The following is a 17,258-nucleotide window of genomic DNA, read 5'->3' as shown; positions in this document are numbered from 1 at the left end:
GTCCAAAAATATCTTTAATTCCTTTTATAATTGCAGTTTCTAATAAGCTATCTGTTCAAGTGATTAAAGCACAAAATTATATACAACCATGAAATTACATGTACTACAGAAACATATTTGCTTGAGCATTGCACTTTAGTCATTCCGGTATCAAATAGGCCTTTGACGTCATTGATCAGTCTTTTGATACTGGGGCAATTTAGCAATGCAACAGATTTCTTTGAAAATAATTGAAAGGATTAATTTCTGTTTAGTGCATGTGGCGCTTGTACACACATCAATTTGTTGTCATATACCTGGACGGTGATCAAAACACTCACTTGAATGACATCAAACTAATGGGCTATTCCATTTAAAATCCACACTACCCCTGTGGAAGATTTTGAAAATATCTTCCACAGGGGGAATATGAATTTCAAATGGAATAAGCACATTAGGCAGCTCCTTTTGAAACTCACCCTCCCTCTATGGAAGATGCAGGTTGAATCTTTCTCAGAGGGTGTATGAAATTCAAATGGATCTGCCTAATGTGTTCATTCCATTTGAAATTCATACTCACCCTGTGGAAGATATTTCCAGAATCTTCCACAGCTGGGGTAGTGTGGATTTTAAAGGGAATGACCCAATGTTATTAGTACTGACGCCTCATACACACTCTCAATCCTTTGCTATCAAATGGGTCTGACTTGCATTTGAACTCAAACATACTGTAGAAATGCGATCTTGCAATCATAAGAACAGTTTCTTTAGCCTGCCACCAAGCATACATTAAAGATAAACAAAGAAAACATAAAAATATAGTACAAAATCATATTAAAACAAACATTAGCATACAGCAGGAACCTGAAGCAGAAGCATGTTTATAAAAAAAATATTTTATGCACAGAGATAATTTGAGTAAAATAAAAAGCACATTTTTCAGCAAGATGAGCAATGAAAGAAGAGGGCAGTATTTGACATTATTTAGGGCTATTATGAAGTCACCTTGGTGTTGAATGCTGAAAACAAAATAATGAAACTTGCAATGATTCCCCAAGATCTATGTATGGGGATCTCAAAGAGGAAGCCCTGTCAGACGTAGTTCTTCTGGGGTGAACCAAACCTGCCTGGTTATCAAATTAATCAGTGACAAGGGTATCTCTGAATGGGATTGACAGGTGCTAATTGAGGTTTTAATGTTATTGCATCAATTAGCACCTGTAAAATTCAGAGATAACCATGTCACTGATTAATTTGATAACCAGGCAGGTTCGGTTCACCCCAGAAGAACTGCTCTGACGATGCTTCCTCTTCAAAAACATCATCAAACAATAATGTCTTATCAACTGAAAGTCAAAGCTCCCTACAATTTCCACACAATCAGACTAATTCCATTTTGACTGATACACCCTGTAGACCATAACATTTTAACACAATACCACCTGCAAAAGCTGCTATGGGCAGTTGCACCAAACATGGTTGAACAACCACTAATTTGCATTATTATTACCTACTGACGGATTCCCTTAGCGTAAATCAAAGCCCGCTATTGTTGAACAATGGATCTACTTGGTGATGACAAATGATATACCAATAGGGGTAAAATTTTGTACAAAAAGGGGAAGTAGCTGTAACCTTTTGTGTAAAGCGGTTGACATTGGAAGCAGCTAAGGGCAAAGGTTTGATGAACGTTTTTTGAAGTAATTGAGTTTCACAACCATATTTCAATTCCATACAAAAAACCGAGTTCAAATAAGGCAATTAACAAATTCAGTGTCTTGAGACACTGCACTGGTTTTTTCACATGTTTCAGGCTGGCTAATGCTAGACAATAGCTAAGTTTGGTAAATCATGAGAAGATGACACTACAATAAGGTATCAAATTGGTACCAGGAGGTAACGCTATAGCTAAACCCCTTGCGTGCAACTGCTAAGGGTAATATTAATGGCTGATGGGAACAAAATTATGAAAAATTTATAATACAATAGAATCAATTGTTTAATTTCCTGACTATGTTTTAATTTATATGAAAACTACAAACGCGCCCCTACACATACAATCACACATACAAACTAAAGTAACATTATTAAAAAACACATGGATCAAAAAAAAAAAAAATTACAGACAAAAAGATTGCTTTGGGTATAGTAGAGATGTTTCTCTGAGAATTTAAAAGGGGACCAGTAACACGCCTTTTTTTTATAGGCCCTACCCAAGGCCAAGACTTTTGGTAAAGTTTTGCACAATATTTGCAAAATTTCAAAGAAAAATGTCAAATTTAGGCTCCAATTTCCAAAATATGACCCTTTTTATACCAAAATTAACCAAAAAGGGGGCCATAAGTTACACCAGAGACCCGATGATACCCATATTTATGGCATGTCTTCAGATAGTCATTTGTACTAAGTACCCCTGGGTAACAACATAAACAGGGGTACAAGCATCCTTTAAGTTAGGTTCATTGGTTCTTGCTCAGTGGCAGCACCAGGATTTTTTTGGGGGGGGCATAGTGAATTTCAGGGGGAAAGGGGGGCAAAATTGGTACAAAAAAGTGGAAACATTCTTCATTCTTCAAGTTTGGAGTTTTACTGACCAGGAGGAAACTGGGGAGCAAGAAAATATTGGGGGTGAGGGGGCATATGTTCCCCTTCGCGTCCACCCTGTAGTGCTGCCACTGTTCTTGCTTGAGATACAATACAGCAGTTTTGAAACAATTCTATCTTCATATATACGTCTAGCCCTTTTCTATTCACAGATTATCCATTGTATTCCTTTTGTTTGAGGTTCGTTGCCTCGACCATTACCTAGAGTAATGGAGGTAGCTAGCTGCCCAGAGACCGTTATCAACACAATAGCTCAAGATAACGGTCTCGGGCAGCGAGCTAAACAAAAGGAATACCATGGACATTCTAGAAACACTATGGAAAGGATCACAACATACATGTAGAATCCGAGTTGGTTACTAGTCTCAGATAGAATTTTGGAAAAAATGCATTTACAGCTCGATTTAAATGCAAATGTTACATGGCAAGAGAAAATTATAGAGGCGTCTGTAGTCCGTATAACAGTAATTCATATAACACCACTGGTGCTCAGTTAGATTTATGCAAATTAAATTTTAATTAGCATAACGAAGTAAATATTCATAAATAAAAGTAACCCGTTTCGTTGAATGTGAACTCGGTACATGTATATAAACTTGCCATTGGTTTTTAGAAGGGAATCTGCCTTTATCCTTGCCCAACCCAAAAACACTCAACGGTCCATGCAAATTAGCTGCTAGGCAAGAACCCCGGATACTACCCGACCAGGGGAGCATAAACTAACCTGCGGTACTCATTACAAGTCAAGAGGCTGGGGGTGCAAAGCCTTACTGTGACCTACCCATTGGACACAACGTTACCAGGTCTTACAAATATCTGCTTATACTCACAGTTTTCTAAGATATAAATTTCATGGTGTTGAAACAGATGGTAGTCAAAACGTTGAAATCTCTATATAATTTGCATTATTCATTAATCATTTGAATAACAATGGTCACGGGGTGAATAAACTCCAGAGGATTAAAGCAAGTGAATAACTTACCAAACCACTTCAAATACAATTGTCAATTGAGATCAATTCTGTATTGATTTGATAAAATCACTTGCATTTAAATAGACTCGCACGCAGGACACATGGGAAGAATATTACACTATCTCGAGGTGTTTTTATTTTGGGAAAAACCCACAACTTTTACAAAATAATACATCAGTTTTTTTCCATTTTTTTTTTTTGGAAAATGAATACACTTTTACAACAAATTCGTTTATTTTTGCTCGCCAGATATGTAAGATAAGCGGTTCAAAACAGACCATCACCATAGATAATCGGTGTCTTGTTGAGGTATGGTTAGCATGTTAGTCGCTCGGAAGGCTCAACCCCTTCGGGTCTCGCCTTCGAGCGACTAACATGCTCACCATACCTCAACAAGACACCAATTATCTATGGTAATGGTCTGTTTCTCACCCTTTATCTACTACGTAATGCCATTCGGTAATCCTGAGGTCAGTTGCAATATACGACTACCACCACATCATTTTGTGGTCAAACCAGGCCTATACAATTTTGTATTGTGATAACAGGTAAAATCTACAAACATTCTCTTATACAATGGATACATGGTAGGCCAATGCAAACAACCACATATTTAGGTAAAGAAGTTACTTTTTAGTGACAAAGAACTTGGAAACTATTTACGTTTTAAACCACTATATTATTGTTGGTTAGCTAAGATACTTGCACTGTAGGGTTTTATAATATCTTTAAAAGTATTCTTGGTTTACGTCCACAATATTCATTAAAATTGAATAAAAAAGGGCAAATATCCCTGAAGCTTCTGGTTTTTGGTCTCAACGAGGATGGCAAGGATTACAAGGACTTATAATACCAACAAACAAAAAGTATACAAACAAACTGAAACTCTTGAAAGTTCAAGTTGCCCACCTGAATGAATAACCTGTTGCCCAGTGGCAACAACAGCCAAATGGACTCTTCCTATTAAAATCCATACACCCCTTATGGAAGACATTACATGAATGAGTGACTCCATTTGACATCTACATCTCCTATGGGGAAGATTAAGGTCATGTCTTCCATAGGGGGGTGTATGGATTTCAACTGGAATAGCCCATTGAGCCAATAAGGAAACAATAAACAAGTAAACAAACAAAGCAAGACATTTAGGGATAAGGTGACGCAGAGTTCGATTAAATTTTTGGTACCTATTCAGCATCGAAGTGGTTACGTAATTCTCTTGGTTACCGGATCACGCTATTTTGATATGCCTTCAAGTGCCATATACTTTCTGTGGTGATTGTTTCGATCGTGGTTCATAACTCAAGCGCGTGATCCCGTTGACATAGTAACATTACGTAACTTCGATACTGAATTGGGCAAAAATGTCCTTCCAAGGTGTACCAAATAAAACTAATCATAAAAAATGACCACTTTGATGTCTGTTCATGATGCTAAGTCATATGTTGATTGTGACCGGTTCCTCCCAGTGCTAACCTCATAAAAGGTGTGACATGAAGACTCAGGAAGGATGTCACAATGATCACTTGAGATCCGTTAGGAATGAGATCTTCTGGAACAAATTCTCACCTAGACCATAATGGTCCGGTTGACCTACACCAGAAGGCAACACATATGTGGTGTGATCAAGCAAAATCAGGCTGAAGTCGGTCATATTCAATTTTTCAGTTTCTTATTGGATTGTAACAAACACTTGCAAAGCTACATTTTGCAGAAATCCCCATTGAAATTGAACAACCAGTTCAAAAGATATGAGCAATTAATGAGTTTCCAAAACAAGAGGAAATAAAAGGAAATATTTTTGTTTGGCTATATCTCAAAACTTAATATTTCTGACTTACGACTGATTTTGCTTGATCACATCACGTAATATTATACTATTTAATAAGCAAGCTGGGCAGTTTCAATCATTTTATATATAATTATTGTGAATGTCTACAGTAGATAAGAAAGCTCACAATTTTTTAACATTTTTGAAAAGAAATATGAACAATTTGGAAACAAGTGTTTACAGTAGATAAGTTTAGCTGTCATTTTTTAAACATTTTGAAGAGCAAAATATCACTAGATTTAAAATTTGCATTATGAAATGATTTAAGGAAAAAAACATCTGTCTTTGTATGAAAAAATTATGAATTCATACAAAAATATGCTTGACTGGAAAGGATGCATCTAATACCTGAATGGTCAATCTAACCACACTAAGGTGATACATCTCAAAGACGTCCAGCTTACATTAGTATTAAATCAACAGTGTTACATATTTCCATCTACAAATTTAAAATGCCATTTTTTCACCCTAACCGTACCCATGTTTTTTTTGCTATCGGCAAGGAAAGAACAAAAAAGGAGAAAAGGTGAACAAAGAAGTCACTTGGTATGCCCAGGATTCGAATCGGACCCCTCGCATGCCCCGCAGAAGATCACTGGCCTGTAGCCACGGGGGGTTACGCTGGCCCGGCCAGCGATTACCTGTCACTTGGTATGCCCAGGATTCGAATCGGACCCCTCGCATGCCACCCAGAAGATCACTGGCCTGTAGCCACAGGGGTTACGCGATTCCCTGTCACTTGGTATGCCCAGGATTCGAATCAGTCACCTCGCATGCTACGCAGAAGATCACTGGCCTGTAGCCATGGGTATTACGCTGGCCCGGCCAGCAATTCTGTGGCCATTCTGTCATCGCATCACATGAAATGCCTGCATGAGCAGTGGTTTTAATAGTGAGCTTTAGTGAAACCTGGTTGGGTTAGGGTTACTGTAAAACACTTTAATTTCGCGGCAACTTAATTTCGCGAATCGTCAATAAGCCACATTTTCGCGGCAATTTAATTTTTAAATTAAAAGCTTAACCACAGTAGTGTATTCCATGTCAAAGTTTCTGAATTCAGCTCTCAACTTGCAGGGTATTTTTTCTTGTTTAGAGGTCGAATTTTCATCTTACCTTTCCCAACAGAATGTTGTAATTAATTTAATATGAACGAACTAAGTAGGCCTATGTTTTAATCTCGAAAGTTTAAAGCAAACTATGAAGAAAATTATTTTTATTTGCGAACTTTGATAAACACTTGGGCGCGGCCATCTTGGATATCAATCATATCCTTGTTCATTTATTTTGTTTTTAAACTTAATTTTTTTATCCTGCAACACTAAAAAAATATATTTTCTTATTAAAGAAAATATTTAAAAATATTCAAAAGTTATTTTGACACAAATGATGCAAAGGAAAAGAAATTTAGTCAAAATAGTCAGTGTCACTATTTTCTATGCTGTGAATGTATCAACACAAGCAATCAATCCCTGTACATGAAAGTTTCAGGTTTTTGGAATTTATGATCCTTGTCATTATAAACGAAGTATGTTAATGATGTTAAAAAGTAAATGTTAAAAGGCCCTTTCAGTGATTTAAAAAAAAAAAAAAAAAAAATGGAAATTTGTCAGAGTTGCTTAGAAATAAAGAATAAGTCTACAGAATTTCATTAAACCACTTTTCCCTGAATACATCGACAAATTAGTCAAAAACAGAAGTTTTAGAAAGGTTTTCTACTTCAACTCAGATCGACTCGAGAAAATCGAGATTTTCGTACAGTGCGCCACCAATCGACTGGAAAACTTCCTAGTCCAGTGTTTCTAACACGGGGAAGTAGAGTCTAAATTGATTTAAAACAGAGTAACAGACGCTTAATTTTTGTAGTAGAAAACAAAATAAGCAATTAAACGTCACCGAGGCAAACTAACGGTCAATTCAAATATGAAAAACAGTTAAAATTGTGTATTTTGTTTAAAATAGTAGCTACTGATGTAATAAGTAGTAGAAACATTACATAACGCGTGTTGGTATGGTGGAGAGTGAGCTTCTTTCGATCTCGAGTCGGACTTTTGTACTGTCAGTATCAAAAGTCCAGATTCATGTAAATGCTTTATTTTGTTTAAAATACACGGCTTTCGACCGAACCACTAGCAGGCTATGTTAGCACATCTATGCCAATTACAAAGGTACCAAAATCTGAATTTTGATGATTTTTACGATCGTCCGGAATACTCCGGATGAGCAAATCACTGAATGGGCCTTTAACAAATAATAATTTATGCCACAATATTACGATATATTATAGTTAAATTAAGTAATATTCAAGGTTTAATTTGTTGAGTTAGGGCTGCCGAATTTGGCACCAGTTACAAGCATATTTTCACAAATGTAATTTCGCGGCAATTTAATTTCGTGAATCTGAGGTGCTCGCGAAATTCGCGAAATTAACTTGTTTTATAGTAATCTCCAAGCTGCTGTTCCACAATTTCTGTCCGCACCCTATCTACCTGCCCATCATATCTGGACAATTGTAACAAAAATGGTGAATCTAGGACAGATATGAGCTTGCAATTTTGATACAGATGGATGACGAAGGAAATGAATTGATAACTTTCATAACTGTGCAAATCCTATTTGACCCCTTGACCTGTTTTTCCTGTTTCAATCGAACACCTGCAGAAGTGAATTACCTCAGATCAATGATAGATATTATAACAATAATTATATTGTTTTTATGTCATCAATTTTTGTTGAATGGTTTGATAATCGGACTGGGTGGGTTTGCTGGCTGGATCAAAGCAGGGAAGTGAGTAATCAGTTTCATTTAATGCTTTGCATGCTGGATGGTCACATCTGATGAAGACTCCGCCGTGTAGGACGAAATATTAGAAATATTAGAGTAAGTAAAAACTTGCCGGTTTTGTCAAGCGAATATTGCTAATTGATAAAAGATCAAGTCTCACGGAGTTATCTCAGGAACAATTTGGACTTATGGTGGGTTTGTTTGTACTCATTTTATGCATTGAATGGTATTGAATGTGGATACCACTTTAGTATGTTTTGTCAAATCTGCTGATTTGTAAAAAGGATTCAGCAAAACCTCTTTACTGTTGTTGTCAACCTTTTGTGAAGGGAAGCTCCATTTGTTCACTGCCCAGCACCTCTTAACCCTAACCGCCTAAGGGCTTTTTGGCGACGGGAAGGGAAAGAAGGAAAGAATAAAGAGAGAAAAGAAGGAAAGAAGTTGTTTGCTCTGGGCGGGATTCGAACCCGAAACCCCTCGCATGCCAAGCACTCGGTCGACTACACTTTGCCACGGGTCTTGGGCTTCGCTGGCCAGCGAAACCGTGCCTATGTATCACTTAGGGCGATTGTGTCATCACACCACGTGGGATGCATGCACGAACAGCGCATATATCAAGTAGTATTCTGTAGTATTCAGGAGCGTAAGGGTTAATGTACAGCTACATGGAATTAGAAAAAAGGTTGTAATACCTTAAAATTTTAGACGAAATCTTTTGATTAACCTTAAAGGAGTATTTTGTGATCCTAGCATCCTCTTTTTATGACATTTTTCAGTACATATCCACTAAAAAAGCATATTCCCAAAATTTCAGTTGATTCCGATATTGCGTTTGCGAGTTATGCATAATTATGTGTATTACACTGCTTCATAGACAATGTGTTGTAATTTCGTTCTGGTGCACCAGAATGAAATTCAAACTTCACGATATCTTTGCTAAACGAATTAATCTGCAAGAAATATTTTGTACATAAACATTATGTAGCCAGAGGTTTCCAGTGATATAAAAATCTCAACTTTTTTTTTGAGAAAAGTGGGGGATGAGGCTGTGGATCACGAAATGCCCTTTTTATTCCCTCTCTGTAGGGCCTACTGGTCTTACTTTCCCTGCTTGCAGCTCAAAAGATTTGAAAACTTTGGAGGAGGGGGAAAGGGGCACATTCCGCAATTCTTGTTCTCTTATGTGAGGCTCATAATGAAGACATTTACTTGTAACAATTTGTTCACATCATGGATATGTTGTTCATCCCCTTCCCAAATGGTCATACAATTGCACTTACCCCTGAGGGAAACAAATATCATTTCATTTTTGAATGCCTCCCATATGAAATATGTAATGACCCGCAGACACCATTAAGGGGTATTTTTGTTTGATATCGGTCCTTTGAGGGATGTTGAATTGACTATTAAATGCAATCATGCAATCATCTGGAAATGCTACCCTAAGTCATTCAGAGGACACTTGTCAATGGAGTATGATGCTAGCGGATATGGCAAGTGCTACAATAGAGTGACCATTACTTTTTTCACCATATATGCAGCACTATACAGAGATGCATCAGTATATGTTAACATTGCTTCTCCCTTTGTTCACAATTCAATGTTTAGCAAAATCATTCCAGAGTCAGACCTGTAAGACCCCTCATTAATATGGGGTGGGGTGGGGGTGAATGTGGCATGGGGTGGGGAGAATGTGGCATAAAGTGAGAGTGTCTAACTCAGATGCAGATGTACTTATTTGAAACATGAACAAGAACAGCAGGTTTGCCAATGAATTCCCCATTCAATTTCTACTCAACTGGATGCATTTTTAGTGCCCCTTCCTCTCATTACAATGTTGCTGGGGAAGTGGGGATTATGCCTTTATGACTTGCGCCACACCTGAAGTTCAGCTATTTTAGGCTATGCCACTTTAAATATATACACCTTCTTATGGAAGAATGTAGACATGATCTTTAATCTCTCAAACATGGAGTGCAGATTTCAAACGTAATGTCACATTTGATATTCACACTCCCTGTTTAGAAGATTAAAGTCATGTCTTCTATCGGGGTGTATGGATTTCAACTGGGATTGCCCGTTGGGTGAAAGTGATGAAACTTTTGCGGGTTAAGCAGATTGCACCCTAAATAAGTTTCCTTAGATGCGAACATGCACAATATTATCTTTTTTCTAGCTTCAAATTTACAAAACATTATTTAATGCATCTCAATACTAAGTGTTGCACTTTTTGGAGTTAAGATGAAATTTAATTTTCATAATAATGATCCAATGCAAAACACATTTTTATGAAACATTCTGTCAAAACATACTTATATTCCCAGTGAATACAATTTCCTTCACATAAGATTTGAAACAAGGTTGCATCCACCTATTCATATAAAGGCTTATCTTTTTAACCATTGAAAAACTATAATCTATGTCAATCGCTTTACAAATATTATTCCAGTAAAGTGCTTTCTATCATTGAGAAACAATAGCAGACAATATCCCTGCTCAAGCAAGCTGAAAATCACCGTCTCTGTCGGCACAGACCAAAATACCAATATAATTACCTGGAAAGAGACTAATTTGACTTCTTTGATTGCTAATTGGGTAATTCATTCGCAACTAAGAAAGTCACAATACAGTTGACTTTTTTACACGATGTCAGTCCTTGCAGTTAAGCTTATTGCCCCTACTAATGCACAATAATTACCGACTTATACAGTTGTAATAACCAACCATACAGACCATTTCATTCTCTGCTTAATTTAATTGCAATCATTCCAAAACACAAGAAGAAAATTGCGGGGTTTAGCAAGGGCGTAGTTCCCGTTTTGCAAGCATACAACATTGAAGTGTTATTGTTAAATTTCAATTCTTTTCAGATTGTATTTTAATGATTTCCTTTTGAAAGTATTATACTTGAAGGATGTCAAATTTTTGTCTGGGTTAAGGGGTCAGTCAAGTTTTGGAAGTATTCATGAATTTATTTTGCCAAATATTTGAGTCTTTTCCGAGGCATTACACCATTTAAGGAGACCATTTAACATTATCCCTCTTAAAACAAACAAATAAACCAACAAATAAACAACAAACATAGGCAAAAACAAAACAAAATAAAAATACTGAAATTTTGTGATATCAGGCTCACACACTTGGCTATTTCAGTTGAAATCCATACACCCCTATGGAAGACATGACCTTAATCTCCCACATAGGTGGTGTAGATTTTAAATGGAGTCACCCATTCAGGTAATCCCATTTAAAATTCACACTCCCCGTGTGGTAGATTAAGGTCATGTCTTCTATCTACAGGGGTGTATGGATTTCAACTGGAATAGCCCATTTTTATGAACTTTAAGAATAATTTTAACTTTGCTTTGCTAATAATAAAAAAAACTCCACACAATAACTTGTGAAAGCAACCTTTCTAATGAATTAATGTAAAAGTTAATAATGCACTGATTAATAATAAGGGCAAATTAAGTGTATTAATCAATGTCTTACAGAAAGGTACATAAAGCACATTGCTGCTTAAGAAATGTTACCAAAATGTTGCCTCAATTGATCAAAAGCTCAATAATTATCAAATTATGGTTATTCTAAAGAATTTTTAAAAATTGAGTTGATGTTTTTGTGTCCTGTTAAAAGACTGCAATTTAATCTTCTTTGTGAACTTTAAGTGAAAATGTGTTTTGTGGCTAAACACAGGTGAATTCAATTTTAACATAATCAGCAAATCACATTCTTCTCTTGTTAAATCAACTTAGCATTCAAAAAGCATCAACACACAGGGCTAATATGCAATTCAAATATGCAAAGACAACAAAATAATTAAAATTTCAATTAATATAAACACCTGCTTTGGTTTTACATATCTAATTGGTTATTTGTTAAATTATTTGTCTGAATCAAGTTCATTATTACTGCATACAATACGTTTTAATTAGTTTTTTCTTATGCAATCTGTCTTCCTGGAATCAATTCATTAATAAACAATGCTGTAAGCACTATGAGTTTTCAATTAATAATGTAATCATTGAATCGGTAACATTTTGTGTAAATCATGTTTATTGCTCTTGAAAAGGTATCAACATCAGTTTAGGTGATTGAAATTTGATCAAACAACAAAGGCTTTTTTTCTAGAATCACTGCAACAAGACTAGGCATGATTGTACTCATTTTAATTCATTTTATGTGTAGATGGTAATGACAATGGGCTGTTCCATTTAAAATCCACACTAACACTGTGGAAGATTTTGAAAATATCTTCCATATGGGGAGTATGAATTTCAAATGGAATGAGTACATTTGGCTGCTCCATTTGAAATTCATACATGATACACCCTCTGAGAAAGATTCAACCACAATCTTCCCTTGATGGAAGGTGAGTTTCAAATGGAGCTGCTAATTTGTTAATTTCATTTGAAATTCATACTCCCCCTGTGGAATATATTTCCAAAATCTTCCACAGGGATAGTGTGGATTTTAAATAGAATAGCCCAATGGGGCACGGGACAACTTCACTTGATATATGCATGACCAGGATATAATAACAGTATGAAATGTCAGGGTTGTGTATTGAAGTTATGCACGTATAGCCAGTTGGCAAGACAGAACAGCATTCAGTTCTGACTAAGACTTGCAAAGAACCAAAAGCAACAAAATGCTGTTACTTTATATGGAAGCAAACCTATTTCTTGGGCCTCATGAAAAGACAGAGGATTACTAGTATTATCCACTGAATGAGTAACACAGGTTGAAGAAGATATAAAACAAAGCAAATTTCCTGGTACAAACTATCAAATAGGTTTTGTAAAGCAGCATTATTTGCTGCGCTAGTGATAGACTGCTCAAGGATAACTTCTTTCATCAAACATGACTAAAAATGCTTCATATGTACATTATATAGATCATCATGAAAAAGGGAGCTGGGGTTAATTTGCGATGCTTTGCAATTTGAAAAATCCATTGCAAGTAATAACAACATCACAATGGTGATTTCCCGGAGGGGGCCACTCAAATATGACAGTGTACGCATGCTTGACCAATTTATTTTTCAAACAACCCCTTAAACGAGTTTTACCCTACCAGTAAATTTAGCCCCTTAATAAGGTAATTTAATATAGAATTTACCCTAATGAGTTTTTAGCTAGTAAAAATGCAACATATGTACCCTTTTTGGACTCGTAATTTACCAAAAATTTCAAAAGGTACCCTAAACAAGTTGTTCAGTTTCAGAAAACTACCCCTATTCTTGAAAATCAGTGTTTTTTAGACCCTAAATGCGTCACACATGTAACTTGCCTTGCCTAAAAAAACACCCCTTTTACTTGTTTTTTTGGTCATGCATGCCTACAGACCACTTATTTGAGTGGCCCCCTGGGGGTAATTTCACAAAGAGGGTTTACGAGGCATACATAACATGGTTTTCTAACACTAAATAAGTTCTAACACTAAATAAACTCTTTGCCATCGTATTATGAAGAAAATCTCAATGGACACCCAACACTGAAAAGTTGAAAATGCAGGTGTAAAAAATAGGCAGCCAATTAAAGCTATGCATTTCGAAGTTGCACCAATACTGCTTTAGTTGCACATGTTACTTATATACCGTGTAGCTATTGAAACGCAGGTAGTCTGTTTCACAGTCTGTGCAAGAGATATTATAGGAATCATCAATTTACGAAGGATGTGTGGGAGTATAGTATCAGAAAAACAAAAGCTCTGTTTGGATCAAAGCCGTAGCCGGGCGGCAGCCCAAAAAAATGCTAATCTGAAAAAGGTCCACTTTTATTCTGTAAAAAACGTTGAAAATGATTTTTGTAAGGAAAAATTCACAGAAGATCAACTTTTTTCAGAAAAGGTTGAAATTAGCCCTTTTTAAAGGAAAAATCCACACCAAAAAAATCCACACCAAAAAAATCCACTCTTTAGCTCCCCGCCCCCAATAAATCCGTTCTAGATCCCATGCACTAGCCATCTCATATGCATGTGATCTCACTGAAGTCCAGTTAGAACATCCACTGACCTTCCTCTTCTATTCATACTCCATTGACAGAGCTCCAAACAAGCGTTTGCCAATGGGCTATTCCAGAAATTAACGGCACCTACCCTAAAGAAGACATGGGATTCCCAATAAGTTTTGCGTTTTCCCATGTCTTCTTTAGGGAAAAGCTTTCAATCCTCAGCAATTGCTAGCACCAACATGCGAGGGGGTATACACCCCCCAACCCACACACACACATTTGAACATGAGAGTCCGTGATCATTATTTTTAGAATCCAATTAAATATTCATAGCTGATTGATCATTGATTATCGGTTATCGACTATCGATTAACACCATCTCAAACGCTGCTTACCAGCGCTAAGGTAAGACTGTGATGAAATCCGTAGGCATGATACTCTATGCACTACTGCTGGCTATGATCTGACCTCATTGTTTACGAGGTCAGATCTTAAAAAGATTAAGATTTTCCCATGTCTTCTTTAGGGGTGGGCCAAAATATCTGGATGCGCCCATATAAGGCAGGGTCACGTGACACAAAAGTTCGGACGCTCTGAGAGGCTGTATATCAATCTTCTGTCACAGTTCCATAACAGGGATTAAAGAGTGAAGTGAAAGCAGCAGGCGGAGTTGGGTGTATGAGGCTATTATTGTCAAAGTGTCCAATATTCCAATATAGTTTGTTTATTTCTTTATCATGTAGGCCTACTTGTACACGAAATTAGGGTCAGGGTTAGGATTAGGGTTATGAGTAGCATTAGGGTTAGGGTTTGGGTTCGGGAAATCATTTACATGAAGTATCAGCTTAGAATTTGTTTTCGTTTTTTTTTTTTTTTTTTTTTTTTTTTAAGTTATTAAGCATATATAAAGATCTTATAAAACGATTTTGAAGAAAATTTATTTTCGAGTCCCATTTTTTTTTTCTTGAGAAAAAGGCAGTTTTGTGATTTTTCTTCCATAGATGACAATGTTAATACTATTTTTGCTGTTATCCGTTTGTCAAAATGGAAACTCGGATGGCTTTCAAAATACATTACCACGTGCTCACGGATATGATGATTGATATAAAAAGTTTGAAATTTACCATCAAAATCCGTAATAGTTTTCATTTTATACCAAGAGAGATTTTCCAATTCAGAACAAAATATTTGAGCCTCATTTTACGAAAAATGTCATTTTTAAGTTGTTGAAATTCAAAACGGAAACAAATTTCGTTCCTTCAGGTTGCAAGAGATACGATGTGCATAGAAATGATCAAAGAGTGTGCTTTTATAGCACTTTGGAGAAAATCATTTTTCTAAATTAATGCAGATATCCCGTTTTGGCGTTTGTGTAGGCCTATACATTTTCAAACATTGAAAATGGATAAACTAATGATTGATTATCAATAATCGATAATTGATTATCGATAATCGATAATCAATAATCAATAATCAATTATCGATTATCAATTCCCCCTCACCCCCCCCCATGCCCAGAAGGAGATCATCCTAAGCGATTCCTAGTTTTGTCGGTTGCGGAGGCCTATACATTTTTCAACAATGAATATGGATAAATTAATGATTGATTATCGATAAATGATAATTGATTATCGATAATCGATAATCAATAATCAATTATCGATTATCAATTCCCCTCACCCCCCCATGCCCAGAAGGAGATCATCCTTAGCGATTCCTAGTTTTGTCGGTTGCGGAGGCCTATACATTTTTCAACAATGAATATGGATAAACTAATGATTGATTATGGATAATTAATCATCGATAATCGATAATCGATAATCAATAATCAATTATCGATTATCAATTACGATTATCGATTATGCCCAGAAGGAGATCATCCTTAGCGATTCCTAGTTTTGTCGGTTGCGGAGGCCTATACATTTTTCAACAATGAATATGGATAAACTAATGATTGATTATGGATAATTAATCATCGATAATCGATAAACGATAGTCAATAATCAATTATCGACTATCGATTCCGCCTCACCCACCCACCCCCTACCCAGAAGCAAATCATCCTTAGCGATTCCTTGATCATCATTTGCGTGTTTGGGTTTAACTAACCGTTTATAACTTATTGATCATTGATTATCGGTTATCGACTATCTGTAATTATTTATTCTCCCCCACCGCACCAACTCTAGCACTACTTTACAATGGCATCTACTAGCGTGGTAGGAAAAGCTTCTGATTATGAAGTTGGGGGGGGGGCAGACCGTGGGCTATTCCAGAAATTAACGGCACCTCCCCTAAAGAAGACATGGGATTCCCAATAAGTTTGCGTTTTCCCATGTCTTCTTTAGGAAAAGCCAAATCCTCAGCAATTGCTAGCACCAACATGCTGAGGGGTATACACCCCCCCAACCCACACACACACATTTGAACATGAGAGTCCGTGATCATTATTTTTAGAATCCAATTAAGGTTGGTCTGAACCCTGGAATTATGAAAACTTTGGACCTCATAACTGCTAAATTATTAGTCTAAAGAATATAAAAGTATACATTTTTAGAATGGAAATGACTTGATGAATTCATCTGTGAGGCCCAATTTGGGCCAAAATGCTCATTTTGGAGAAAATCCTAAAAAGCGGTTTTTTGGCCCAAATTTTTTTAGTACAACGTAACAAAAAAATTGTTTGGCCAAAAATTTTTTTTATTGATTTTAAAAACTAGATAAAAATATCTAGGGAGCGTTTTTCATTTTTTTGAATTTTGACCAACTTCACCAAAAATATTTGAAATTTGGGTGAAAATCAGGCTTTTTTATGATTTTTTTGAAAATTTTGCATTTTTTTGACCATTTTTGGTGCAAATTTCTCAAAGTTGGTCAAAATTCAAAAAAATAAAAAAACGCTCCCTAGATATTTTTATCTAGTTTTTAAAAATTAATAAAAAAAATTTTTTGGCCAAACAATTTTTTGTTACGCTGTAATTTAAAATTTGGGCCAAAAACCCGCTTTTTGGGATTTTCTCCAAAATGAGAATTTTGGCCCAAATTGGACCTCACAGATGAATTCAGCAAGTCATTTCCAGTCTAAAAATGTATACTTTTATATTCTTTAGACTAATAATTTAGCAGCTATGAAGC

The 17,258-nt window shown here is 36.1% G+C and overlaps 1 protein-coding gene across 7 annotated transcripts in view; it reads right to left on the bottom strand.

Moving 5' to 3' along the window:
• Window positions 1–17,258, bottom strand: part of LOC140143056 (SWI/SNF complex subunit SMARCC2-like) — a 216,364-nt gene that overhangs the window by 51,442 nt on the left and 147,664 nt on the right. The gene's annotated exons all lie outside the window — the stretch shown is intronic.

Source organism: Amphiura filiformis, chromosome 20, assembly GCF_039555335.1.
Source record: "Amphiura filiformis chromosome 20, Afil_fr2py, whole genome shotgun sequence".
Lineage (NCBI taxonomy): Eukaryota > Metazoa > Echinodermata > Ophiuroidea > Amphilepidida > Amphiuridae > Amphiura > Amphiura filiformis.
Note: the sequence above shows the minus strand (reverse complement) of the source record. Positions and strands in the feature narration are given on the sequence as shown.